Source organism: Tachysurus vachellii, chromosome 2 (assembly GCF_030014155.1).
Source record: "Tachysurus vachellii isolate PV-2020 chromosome 2, HZAU_Pvac_v1, whole genome shotgun sequence".
Lineage (NCBI taxonomy): Eukaryota > Metazoa > Chordata > Actinopteri > Siluriformes > Bagridae > Tachysurus > Tachysurus vachellii.
In genome coordinates this window covers 15,517,968-15,532,307 of record NC_083461.1, presented here as the reverse complement: position 1 = coordinate 15,532,307, position 14,340 = coordinate 15,517,968, and the positions used below count along the sequence as shown (strand labels likewise).

The window sequence follows — 14,340 nt, the reverse complement described above, 5'->3', positions numbered from 1 at the left end:
CTACTACCATGTGCTGAACTACACACATCAACCATTATTTTTAGGAAGCAGTGGTGGAAACGAGCATAACTTTGACAGACAGGATTTTTCAGCAGGACACGGAAATCTGAACACGTTGATACGAAGCAGAGCAAAACACGCCGCAAAGCTGTCAGCGTGTCAGACATAATCAAAGCTGTGACCATCAAAGATGTGATCAGTAGAGAATGAAGACAATAGCTGAATATAAGATTAAGACCCAACCAGGAATTTACTTATTCGTGCACTTTTATTAGTCTGCATTAATGAATTGAGCTAGATAATTACATTTTCATTTGATCATTTCAGCTTCAATTATCTAAGTCGTTATCTTTTCAGGAAACCAAAACCTGAGACTTTTCAGTTAGCTAGTTAAAGGACCAGTCCATTTCTCTATTCACTTTTCCACCTTAAAGAATATTAGTACTCGGTAACTATGAATTATCCAGCAACTACAGTGAAATTAATGAGCAAATGCTGTATAGTTTATGTCATGAGAAATTTATATCTAAAGCCACCGTTGAGTTCTGAGAGTTTAAGGGGTTAAGATATTCTTTTCCATCTTACCTCATGATGTATGTAATCCTGCAGTGGTGCCTTGGCAACAATTTGGCCACCTTCATGAATGATGTTTAAGCATGGCACCTGCTGAAACCTCTTACACCAGGAAGATAATGTTCTAGCAGAGAATGAATAATTGCTAAGTCTCAGTGACTGTGAGATGACAGGATTTTTTTCCCCTAAGAATATGGAAGCACTACAGAGCACTATATTAGGATGACACAAAGTGCTGCTGTAAGAAAAAAACACCTACATTTTCACTTGACTCTGTTGGTGAGCTGGAATTAGTGTATACTGTGTGAGGCATCTTACGTCCATACACAAGTTGCACAGAGATCTCCAAAAACATCACAAATGTGTATGTGTGTGTTTGTGTGTGTCTCTCTTTCTCTGTGTGTTTGTGTGTCTGTATGTGACTGTGGGTGTCTATGAGTGTGTGTATGTGCGTTTGTGTGTCTGTCTGTCTCTGTGTGTTTGTGTGTATGTGACTGTGTGTGGGTGTGTTAGTGTACTTGCGTCTTTGTACAGTATGTGTGTGGGGGTTGTATGTATGTGTGGCTGTCTGTGTGTGTACGTCTGTTTTTGTGTGTGTGTGTGTGTGTGTGTGAGTGTTTGTCTGCTTGTGTGTCTGTGTGTGGGTGTGTGTATCTGTGTTTTTGTGTGCTTCTTTGTCTGTATATGTGTGGGGGTGTCTGTATGTGTGGGTGTCTGTGTGTGGTTGGGTTGGTGTGTACGTGTGTGTGTCTATATGTGTGCGTGTGTGTGCGTGTGTGTCTTTATGTGTACTGTAGGTGTGTGTGTCTCTGTGAGTGTGTGTGTGTGTGTTGTGAATTAGCTCTGTGGAGCACATATAGTGATCTGAGTGCTTTATGAGGTACCCTACCTCAACAATCACACATGCCCGTGCCACAGTGAATGCCCCGATAGAGATACATATCTTGGCGAAAGAGGATGTACAATCAGCAAATGATTCAAAGAGGACTTTTGAGGACAAATCTCATAAGAAGAGAATTTTACATTTTTTAGATATAACGTGCTGAGCGAGCATGCTTAAACTTGCCTTTGATTTCATTTGCAATGCACATCATTTTTGCAATCTTACTGAAGCCGCTATCTCTGCCGTATGTTCGTGCCTGCTTTGATTAGGGTTCTGAAATCATTTTCGGGGGTAAATGCTTTTGTTTTGAAATCATTCTTGTCCAAAGGAGCAAACGAGAGAACTATTACGTAAGCAGCCAAGAAAAAAAAATAATCTATTTCAGCAGAGAAAATCTGCAGTCAATCTCAGATGACTGAGTCACGACACAAATTGTTGCTCTGCCATATGGCTGCTACACAAACAACTACTTTGGCTGTAAGTACAGTAAATTAGTGTGTTATGATCGTCTGTGTTGTGATTGTGTTTGTGTATCTATGGAAATAGCCGAGCAAAACAGTTCCCACTCAAATGCTTTAAAAGACAATTCTCAGTCGGACCAAAAATACCAACTGAATAGCACAACTGGGACAGATGTGATGTCGGAGGTTCATACTTCAAATACGTGTCAGTCTAACAGATAAATCTTTGTCATTGAGTCACCAAAGGCTAAGCAGTACATAACAAAACAAAGTGAGAAGGCACACATTATCCATTGTACTGGATTATTCATTAGTGACTTTCCAACTGTTAACGTTTATTCTCTTCTCTCTGCTTGATGTTTGCTTCTCCGACTCCCCCGGACACTTCAAGCAGCCACGCTTATGAATGAAGGGACAGAATAATGCTTAAAGGTCAAGATACAGGGCTGGATGAACTCGCAGTCTGTCGCCTCCCTATAGCTACTGGAAATAGCTATTTTTCATTCAGAGAAGAGATAAATTAGAGATCGAGAGATATTCCTCTTGTTCCTAGACCTCTCCTAATAAATATTGCAAAAAAAGTCTAAAACTTGGACAGAGATGAGAAGGGAGGGAGGGAAGAAGAGAGCTGACGATGAAAGTAGGGCAGAGAGGAGAGAGTTAGAAAAGCCTAAAGTAATGATGGAGGGAGAAATGGGTGCTTATTAGAGGGGTGCGTGGATGGCAACTCTTCACATGCCTCGCACTGCTATTATTGTAGACATCCTGAGTGTGCCTTCATCATGCAGACTGCTGTGAGGAACACAGCCTGTAGAAAAGGCCGTGTGGATTCATCCTAGTGGATTAACACTGCAGTGTACAGTATGAGTAATCAGTAAAAGTCACATGGTTTTACGTTTAATAAGGAAATGCTAGACACCAGGGAGAACCAGTAAAATTCTTAGACATCTTGTGAAACACTGTATTCATATTATAATGTTAAAAAAAAAAATAAAAGTTCTTTTTTTTCCTTCCTGAAAAGGCTTTATTACTAAGCAATTCTTTACCACACTGACAATAACCTGTGATAGTTTTCTGCAGTCACTTTGCATTTATTGTTTCTGCATTGTTGTGGTGAAGCTATTTTTTTTTTTGCTTAGTTGGCTATAAATGATGAGCCATGTTTTGTACGCTACACTGTGTGGGAGTTTTCTAATGCAAAGATATTAACGCTATGTAAACTTGGCTGATTTGCTTCCAGAAATGTTCAGGGACTTTCGGCTTGTGTTTTTTTTTTTTTTTTTTTTTTTTTTTTTTTTTTTTTATGTACCGTTTTACAGAGCGTGCTGACACCTTATACATATTGCATGACAGATCGAACACACTCATTTTCTATGCATGGCAAGATATCTTTATTAAATTTCTTGTTCCAGCTTAGGAAATGGCAATTTTTGTGCCTTCAAATACACACGCAGCAAAACCTATTCAACATACAGGGCAGAGCAATTTCACAAGCATTGCAGCAGTTCCCCTATTATTAGGCTAACTGAGGAAAAATAAAAAAAAAAAGCTAGCAGTGTCTGGATTAATGAAAAGACTAATTTAGTAGAGCCTCCCAAAGGCTGAAATGAAATGGTGGGCTGTCTGCATACTTCTTGTGAGACACTTGACTGGCTGTTGTGTTATTTCTGGGCCTAGTCTCACCCAACAGAACAAATAACATGCTCATATAATAAGTCGCTGTCTTATACAAATCTGAAAGCAGGTGAAAATTCACAGGAGTTTCTGACTGGTCAGTTCACATCAGTGGGTTTTAACAATGTACTGATAAAACCTACAGTTATATTTTGTGCAAACGATTCTCTGCAAAAAGAAGATGAAGAAGATGAGGATGAATGAAGATGTATGAGAAAGTCCTGGTTAGCAGCTCAAGCGCCTCAAATATTCCTTTATTTTGACCTAAGGAAATAATTAACACAATGGTTTGGGTGCATCCAGAGTCCCTCAGAGAGATATAGAGTGAATATATCCTCCACTTTCCTCACTACTTGATCCATTATGCATCACTTAAATGTTGATTGTGTGTTTTTATATGAATGGCCTATTACTGCATCAGTGTGATGCATATGCAGCCCTGTAGACTTAATCACAGGATTGTTATCAGCCCATGGGATGCCGTTGATGCTGGTTGTGTAGCTTAAACAAGGCTCAGTATACTGAGTGATAATTGGTCCGAAGCTTGATAAAGGCACAGGGGATGAGTTCAGGCTTTTCAGCTCTGCATTACTGCTTATCTAAACAGGGCTCATGCAACACTTATAGTTATTTGAAGGAGCAGAAGTGCTTTTTCTTTACTAAATTGCAGGAAAAGCTATGCTCACTAAGCCTACCCCTCAACATAGGCTTAAAGTTTCCATGTTTGAATTTTTTATAGTCATAATATGTACGTTGGATTTTACAGTAACAACAGTAAAATTCTATATGTTTGTACCTTACATTAATTTAGTGTCATATTCAGTTCGCATTTCATTTTAATTCATGGCAAACCGTGGAAAAGAACAAGGTGACAAAAAGCCCTTCTTTTCTCAATAAATCATAATGGCAATTTGCTGACACTTGGAACAGGAAGCTGAAGTCAGGATTTGATGAGGCGGGAACTCATTATTCAGGCACCTGAGAGGACACACAGTGGTATTGAGACCGTGCCTTAGATTCTAAGCAGGAAAATGTAGTAGGAGTGTCATTTTTTTAGCTTCATAGCTGGATAACTATAATGTAAGAGTAACAGCTTGTCAGCTGAGCTAGCTACTACAGTATATAGGCATGTTACTTGTAAACATGTGAACTCTTTCTATGTGAATGACATGGAAATGAACATGAACATGACTGTGATTAAAGGCGGGCTCACACTGTGATTTTGGTCGTCTGAGACAAATTTTTAAATTTTTTAAAAGATTTCTGGAATCCTAGGGTAGAATCTAGAGTCTTTGATCGCCGGTTTGACCCGGTCACCGAAACACCCGATTAATGGCCGTCACGATCAGTTTTTTTCCTCCGATGACGTTCTCATGAAGAACCTCCTATGACAAGCATCAAACCAAGAATCAATAGGAGAGCTGAACCAGATGACGCATACCCAGCCATAACTTGTTCCACACACATCATAGTCATTTTTTCTGCTTTTATCATCAAGGATTGTCATAAACAAAATGAACGTTACAAATTTGTTTGCAAGAGAATGCGGGTCTCATCGTGTCACAGACTGATGACGCCGTAAAACCCGGACAAGTCTTCTTGTGTGACGCATCTTGACTGTCGTACAGTCTGACATGATGACACCTGAGATCCTACAGTGTGATAGGGTTTGTACAGTCTGACAAGCAACAATAGCAAAGGATTTCAAAAGAATCGCACAGTGTGAGCCCGGCTTTAGATGTTGAATTTAGATGAAAACCACTGAAAATTGTTTACTTCTGTCTGGATATATAGCTGCTGAATATCTCACTTAAACTCTACAGTGTGTATTGAACTTGTGTAACTCGTGTAATTCCTTCACCAGTACTAAAACATGTTTTACTCGCACCGCCACCTCCGGTCTTTTCTCACCTCATCTTACCTCATTATTCATGGAAGGATAATTTATGCAACTTTGTTTATCTCCAATGAATCTATGTTGAATGTAACATGTTTGCTTCAACATTCGGAGCCGGTTGTGTTCTTATTATGTGAGCCTCAGGCACACTGAACTTAATGGAAAGTCAAATGCCACCAAAACCCTGCCATCAACCCAGTTTACATCGCCGTGCCTTTTCCTCATCCTCATTAGAGTGTACCACAGAGTCTACTGCTCTGCCCCAGCCTCTACTTCAAAGAGCTGACACACACATACACACACAAATTCATGAGCTGAACAGAGTAGATAGATAGTACCCGCTTTTACATTTATGGTTCTGGCATTTCATTGACTTAGCGATATGTTTCAATGGTTGAGATGATAAGAAAAACACATTTTGTGTGCCAGATAAACAAATAAAATACAGATTTATATGAATATGGAAACATTCCAATATTGAACAATGTAATTGAAAAATATTACTTTCAGAAATATAGTTCATTGGCAAATAATTCCATTCCATATAAACAGATCACATTTCACTGTTTCATAAAGAAATTTTTTTTTCTATTTTTTTTTTCTTGCTCTGCTTAAGTGAACAGTGCACAAAGTAAACTCACTCATAAGGGGTGTCCTGCTCTAGAACGATCCCAAGCTCTCAATCTGCAGCAGTTTCCACCTGACCTCCGTTCAGCCGTACACAGTCTACACGTGGACTCCAGCTGCTGGAGTCTCAGCCTGCTAGTGTTTGTGTGCTCGTCTGCCCTGTAATAACCCTGTGAAACACTTTAGCTCACTGCACCTTCCTCAGGCTACAGAGAGCTCCGCCGTCTTTTTTTCTCTACCTGATTCTGTTTCTAGTTTGGCTAATTGCGGATCAAATGTTGAGTGAACTTTATTTGTGAAATGACTAATCCCCCAGAGTTAGCTGAACATTGAAAATTTGGCCGCCATTCTGACGTTCCAGAATTTGCTCTCACCACTCGAAAGGGGGTCTATTACTGAGAGACCAATAAGAGAGAGAGGCACAGCTTGCTTTTGGCCAATAAGTGTTGAGAATCTCTGCACTTCCCTGTGGATCCTGAGGTAATGCAAACCAGATGAAGCCAGCATGTGCTGTGTTAATGACGCTTTGTGAACGCAGGCCTTAAAAAGAGCAGGCTTTGCAATTTTGTAAAGAGTAGAGGATCCTCCGCAGAGTTGAGCATTCCTTTAAAACCGCTCTGTTCCTGTGTGGTTGAAATATTAATCAAGGCGATGTCTTCAGTGTCTGAAGCTTTAATCAGACATTCAGCCTTTCTCAAACCCCGCCAAGGATGTGGCTATAAGTCGCTTAATGAGCAACACTCAGAAGAGAATCAAGTGCTGGCTAATTATAGATTTTATTCATCACAAAGTATTATTGTATCAGTATTTTCTACTCGTGTGGAATGTAAAGAGATGATGCACGTCGATATCTCATTTCAAGTTCATTGTTTGCATGAAGACAATCCAAAGATCCCAGTAGATAAACAGTTCACTTTTTTTTTTTTTAAAAAAAAAGGTTGATGTCTACTTTTTGTACCAGTTGATACAAAAGATCTTTGGGGAAAAAAAAGAAAACCTTTTTTTAATCATTGTTGAAAATTCTTTACATTGTTGTAAAATAATGCCCATTATTTTAACAGTGATAAAGAGATTATAGTTTACTGCTTTATTTAGTTCTGAGTCTCACACTATTTGCTAAGAAATGTAACAGGTAGTGTTATATAAAATACATGAAGAACTCATTAATAAGCTACAGGTTCAAGCTGATTTTCTCAGTTCACCAAGACCAAGAACCTCTGTTCTGGATTTTCTATTTATTTCATTGCCTTTTAACTACTTATGTTAAACCTTATCCTATAAAAATATTCCCTGTATAAATGCACAATTAAACAGTGTGGAAAGAATAAAGGTGCAGGTTAACAATGTGCAGGTTAAATAAGAGGGTTGGGGGTTGGGTAGGGGGAATTGGTCAGCTTTATCAAAGCGGATTCCCATGTGCTGCAGTACATTCATCACAGAGAAACAATAACTGTATCCCCCCCAAATGCGAGATCTGTGCCCTGGAGGCAGCCGGATACTGTCTCTCCCCTGTTTCCAGCCCTGTCCCACTCATTATGGCTTACACATCTCAGTAGCTTCCCAGCCCTCAGGACCTCCTGTACGTGATCAAAGCACCAATATTCATCTGCACTGCATCATCTTTCTCCTCCAGCCTCCACACTATAGTAGCACTTTCTCTTCAGAACTAAAGCTAAAGTCCAATCAATACACGTGATTGTGCATGCAGTGAGCAGATGAATTTCCAATTTGAACCTGAAATCTAACCCACCAAGTGACTACCGCAATAATTTCAGAAATGATGGAATGTTGCCATAAGGAGGCTAGAAAGCCTCTTATGATCTGTGGTTCACCGTCCAGCTTTCAAGTACATTAAACTCACTTGTCTATTCTCACATTTTCCTGTGGATCTTAATCAAGTAAGAAGAAGCCTAGAAAACTGCATCACTGGCATCATTAGAGCCAATTTGATCACTTTTGGATGAAGGCAAGCGATGGCCATTTCCTTATGATGCAGGGAAAGAGGCCAAGAGCTTTTAACCCAACAATGACGAAGGAAAAATTATTGGCAGCTCATACAAATGATGTCAATAGAGAAGCATATCTGGGGAATATGTGATTTGGATTGTCCCTTGTAGACAGTATAGACTTGCAAGAATTGTTCCTTTTTTAACTTTTCATTTTTAAATGCTAAAACAAAACAGGTACTATACAATATAATACAAATATCCAATCGCATAGAATTGTACACAAACAATATCTTTTAATAACAAACCCTTTATATTTAAACTCGAGTATACAATTTAAGTGTACTGTAGCTTATTCAGCAGAGATCGTCTTTTCCTCCTTAAGAAATTATAAACAAAATATTAATTATAGTGTAACAATCACGCTTTTAATCAGGTGCATTGGGGCATTTCCAAATGTAGAGGATTATCCTGCCAGCTGTAGTTATCCAATCTTTTATAAAAGTACATTTATTATTTGCTACCTTTTGTATTTCTTTTATATTTCCATGAGGGTACAGCCAGAGTTGTAAGGGAAGTGTAAACCCTAGTCGATTCCAAGAATTTTACACCTGAATAACACATGACCAAGTTGAAAATTAGAGTAAAATTTTATAGTGGATTCATTCTCTTTTTTCATTCATTTCTTTCTCTTTCTATTTTTTTTTACCAATATAGGGTTTCTACTCAACTGGTCTCCTAACATGTAAAATAATATATATGACAGACTCGACTAAAAATTCTTGGAAATCAATATTTGGCTGATTATCCATTTTCAGGAGATAAGTTGTTCAGCTGAGACGATAGCTCCAGGACCTCCCTTTTACCAGGCACATTTCATTCATTTTAATTCTTGGCCTCTTCCCTTCTTAGGCAACATCTTTAGTGATTTGAAAAAAATCATATTTTTATGTATAATACTGACTGGATTACTATAGTATTGATTAAATGAACTGAGAACTGCCATTTTAATACATTTATTTAAATAAATTCTTTTATTTATTTATTTTTTTTGTAGGTTGTTCTACCCAAATGGAACTGACTAAATACCATAGAGGTTGCCAAGACTTCTGGTTTAGTCTAGGTGTTTTTTTTAATAGTATCGATAATGTACTTATTACATTATTGCTGTAAGACAATGTAAGACAATAATATTTCAGTGTTTTTACATGAATTTATTTCCCTCCCGTTCCTTTCACTCTCATATTTTGTCATAATAATAATGATAATACTCACTCACTTTCTACCGCTTATCCGAACTACCTCGGGTCACGAGGAGCCTGTGCCTATCTCAGGCGTCATGGGACCTTAAGGCAGGATACACCCTGGACGGAGTACCAACCCATCACAGGGCACACACACACTCTCATTCACTCACGCAATCACACACTACGGACAATTTTCCAGAGATGCCAATCAACCTACCATGCATGTCTTTGGACCAGGGGAGGAAACCGAAGTACTCGGAGGAAAACCCCCGAGGCACGGGGAGAACATGCAAACTCCACACACACAAGGCGGAGGCGGGAATCGAACCCCCAAACCTGGAGGTATGAGGCAAACGTGCTAACCACTAAGCCACCGTGCCCCCATAATGATAATATAATAATAATAATCATAATACATTTTATTTATAGGTGCCTTTCAAGTCACTCTAGGTAACCATACAATTAAAAAAGTATAATAATAAATAACAGTAAACAACAATAAAACAATATTTAAAAAGTTATCTAACATTAAACATAAAGGAGATTTAAGTGCAGTCTTTTGGGTCTGTTCTAAATAAAACTGGAACTGGATTCAAAACTGTACTATCCTTATTCGTGACTTTAATCATTTAAGGTCACACCTTGATGCTCTTATTTTAAATGAATTATACTTAATCTTTTTTGTTCTATATACTATAATGTAGTAGGCTATATGTTCTGTAAACTAAACTGAAGCTCATTTTTATTGTAGTTAATATTTAACAGCTCACATTAATGATGCATACTGGTCTAAAATTGGAAATATAAGCCACATGCCTATGTTTTGTATTTTTAGGAATCAGCAATGTCACTGATATCAAATCCTCACTAAATGTATAAAGAATGGTTCCAGATATCAGATCTTCTAAATAGCCCTCTATTATAGCATACTTTTATATAATTTTTATAAAATAGTATTCGATTTCCAAGCCAAAACCCTTGCAAGATTTTTCCCCTTATTTTCATAGCACATGTGGTGGCCTGAACATCTTCTTTTGTGATTAGGTTGTTCAAAAAATTCTGCTTGATTTGAGGAGAGTTTGGGTAAATTTATGTCAGAGAGACATTGTTCAGGGCTCGGTGATGATGTGTGCAGATGTGCATTAAAGTTTTGAATAACCTCATTTCTTTCTTTGAATGATGAAACCAAAGGCTCAATTTTCTTTATAACCGAAATAATATTCCATGTGTTTTGTTTTAACTGCCAGGCAAGAAGTTTGCCAGCTTTGGCTTCTTCTTTCTATAGATATTTTTCCAATCTAAATAGTCTTATAAGATCCTGTTTAGCTCCTTTCAAAGAGGGGAAAATATAAGTAGATTTTCATGGTCCTGTATCCTAACATTATTTTTATTGTTATAGAACTATATACTAACTAATATTTGCAGCAAAATTGAAAAAAAAATCTGCTTATGTGATTGATGAAGTAGAAGTTTTCTATATATTAGATCACTAATAAATTAGATGGAATTAATTGTGGTAGAACTTTAGAATACATTTTACTATAATCCTAATATATAGCATATATCACTTACTGTATATGGTATGTATAAGTATATGTAGTGTATTATGATCATGTTATGTTGGATCGAGCACACTCGCCAAGTTGTCAGCTAACACAAAGGAACATGTACACACAAAAGCTTGCTAATGTATCACCTAATGACAGCAGAATTACTAGATTAAACAAAAGCAGAGCGAGTTGTGGAAATGCCTGGACAGAAAAAGAGATATAGAGATGTGGTAATTATTGCTGATAGTTTCTGTAGTCGCTGTAATGGACTGTCTATAAAAATGGACACTTTCTCCAGGCCTTCTGCCAGCCCTAGACTCCTAACATTATTCTTATAAAGCTTCAGAAAACGGGGTTTAGTTTAGAAAATGTTTAGTTCTACACTCAGAACAAGTGTATAGAATAATGATGGCTGCATCAGTTTTCAAGGTCTAAGGTTTCTAGATGTTGTAAAGTAGATACAACTGCATGTGTATGTGTGAGTGTGTGTGTGTGTGTGTGTGTGTGCGTTGGGTGTGCGTGTGCTGCTTTACAATGGACTGGTGTCCCAGTGTTGTGTTGCCGGAATAGACTCCGGCATTGCTTTGACCCTGAACAGGACAATAAAGGAATTTAATATATAAGTAAATTACTTGAGGAATAAATGAATTACTGTTGAATGAATTACTTGTTCTGTAGTGTAGGGTTCCCAGCCTAACCAGTCTTTAGACCTTTAGACCTTTAAACTTAGAGTTGGAGAATAAAAAATAAATGAAAGCTAGAGCAAATTTAAGAGGTAATTTGTCCTCTCATAGGCTCTGCACAGCTGGCTGGTTGCACAGACACTCTATCTAGCTAACTTGAAATTGAGTCGAAGAATTGAATAATTCATTATCCAGACATCAATATCCAAACACAAAACAACTATTTGTGCGAGGTATAAACAACTTACAGAAGGCCAATCAAATTCTTCCTCTACACCAAAAATTCCATTAAACATGATTTGCAATTTCATATCCTGGATCACCGGTGTAATGCTGCGCCGTTGATCTTAGACTTGCAAAACTAGGCCTGTTCACTTTTAGGTAATCAATAATGTTATGTATTAAACAGTATTATCAATGCTTCCCTTCGCTTCATGACAAGATCAGAAAATTGAATATCTGGACTGTTTATATTCATTTTAGTAATTGTCCATTAAAGAGTTGATTTCACACTGTCAGGAAATTGACAGCTCTCTGCCCTGAAGTACTGTAGATGGCTCATTTGCTTTACTCTCCTCATATTTTCTATTTGTTTCTCTTTTCCGTCGAATGGCAATCGAAGGTTTTTCACACATCCCCCGGTCTTCTGTTTATTGGTTTTTGGCTGAAAGCGACCACAAGTAAGTGAAAGAGGGATTAAGTGGTTTGATTCTTAACAAGAGAAAAAGAACATCCCTGTGGAGAGTGGTCTGTATGTGCAGCTTAATGAGAGCACAAGCCCAGATGTAAAGAGGAATTGATTTCTACTGCTTTGATGTTCACGCTTACCATGTTTTGAGTTTGACTTGACTGTGCAGCTCATAGTTTTGTGTGTGTGTGTGTGTGTGTGTGTGTGTGTGTGTGCATTAAAATACCTACAAAACAAAGTACTTTGTACATGCAGGTGATATTTTTAATCCATGGTGCATACATTACCTTTTACCTTGTGTATCTAACGGTATGCGATCCACCCAGTGGTCATGTTGCGAGCTGATGCATACATCCTGTGGGACTGAGCATGACATTTAGACAAGGTGTGGGAACAACATTGATCACATCAATTCTAATATATGTATAAATATGTGTCAAGATCCTGATGCTTACTTCCACCTTCCTGCTGTTTAAATACAGACTTTCTGTACTTACATAATAATCTATTTAAATGTGAAAGAAAATTAGTGCAGTAATATATATGGGTTAATATACGTAAAAGATGCATTTATGCAGGTGTAAAGGGTAAAAATGCTTGGGAACCACATACTGTACATTTATATGATCACAAATGTGCACTACTGTGTAAGAAGTATTTATTTATATAAGACCAAACATCACAGAGCTAATAAGATCATTGTTATTAATATGAAATAATATTCAGTGTTCAATATATAAGAATCAGTATTAAAGGAAATTTGTAGCACACCAGCTAGTTACTTTCCAGGTTTACCATGCAGCTAGGAGTTAAGGCAGCTATAGTATAGCGGATGTTGCTGCTGTCTCACAGCTTTAGGGTCCTTGCATCGAGTTACTGTGCGTGAGGATTCTGTGACTGTTTTCCTCATTTCGATTGGGTTCTTGTGGTTCCTTCCACCTTCCAAACTCCGGGTGGACTGGTTAAGATAAATTGCTCTTAGTTGTAAATAACTGTGTGAATGTGTATGTGCCCTCTGTCTGTTTTGGATTGTTGTCTCATCCACATTGTAGTCCTGCCTTATGCACAGTGCTCTAGGCATCGGCTCTGGATTCACTGCAACTCTCGTCAAGACATAATAAAGTAGTTACCAAAAGAGAGTCATCATAAAATACATCATAACCAAAACATCACCAACCTAAATTTATCTGAATTCAAAATTTGATATACAGATGAATCAATTGTTAAATCAAAATTAAGTTAATCTGATTTACACCTCTGGCGTTGGAGTCCTAGCTTTGCTCTGAGTGACTGGAGTTCTCCTTGTGCTGGGGATTTTCTGGGGTTTTCTCAGGGTAATCTGGTTTCCTCCTCCAGTCCAAAGACATGTGCTGTAGGCTGAGTGGCATCTCTAAATTCTCCATAGTATGTGAACTGGTGTGTGTGTGAGTGTGTATAAGTGTTCCCTGTGATAGTTTGGCACTCCGCCCTTGGTGTCCACTGCCTTGTGCCTCAAATTCCTTGAGAAAGGCCCCAGGCTCCCTGTGGCATCTTGTAGGACATGCAGTACAAAAAATGGATGGATAGATGGACGGCTGGATAAACAGATGGATTGATTTTTATATAGAAAATGCTGGATAATACGCTAAAGCAATTAAGCTAGCTGTTTTTAATTAGAAAAAGGTTTTAGCATTGAGAACATCAAACTAAAGAAAAAGCACAAGTAACTGCACTTCAAAGAGAGACTCTATAAATACTACATAATCCATGTAGTTTTTTTGAAGCAAAGCAGTTTAAGCTTGCCAGACATATCTTTACACCCTTCATTTTATTGATTTATTCTCCAGGTGCCAAATTATACCCTTATTTGGCAGGTGATGTGTGTGTGTATTTTAAACCGTGCTATACATATCAGAGAAGTTATGATCCTACCACCTCCATCTTTCACACATGATCATCCTTGTTGGGTTTTCTGGCTGTGGACAGAAGCTGTTCTCTCATATGGTCAAACTTGATCTTTGACTTTCTGGATTTAGTTTGTTATTAATTTTGCTATTTATAAAGCTTACTCGCCTGATATACTGCATGTAATGCTCTGCCTGTAAAATGCCAGTTTTGCAATAATACATGTG

General features: G+C 37.9%; 1 protein-coding gene across 8 annotated transcripts in view; it reads left to right on the top strand.

Annotated features, from left to right (window-relative positions):
* Window positions 1-14,340, top strand: part of cacna1g (calcium channel, voltage-dependent, T type, alpha 1G subunit) — a 179,507-nt gene that overhangs the window by 35,192 nt on the left and 129,975 nt on the right. The gene's annotated exons all lie outside the window — the stretch shown is intronic.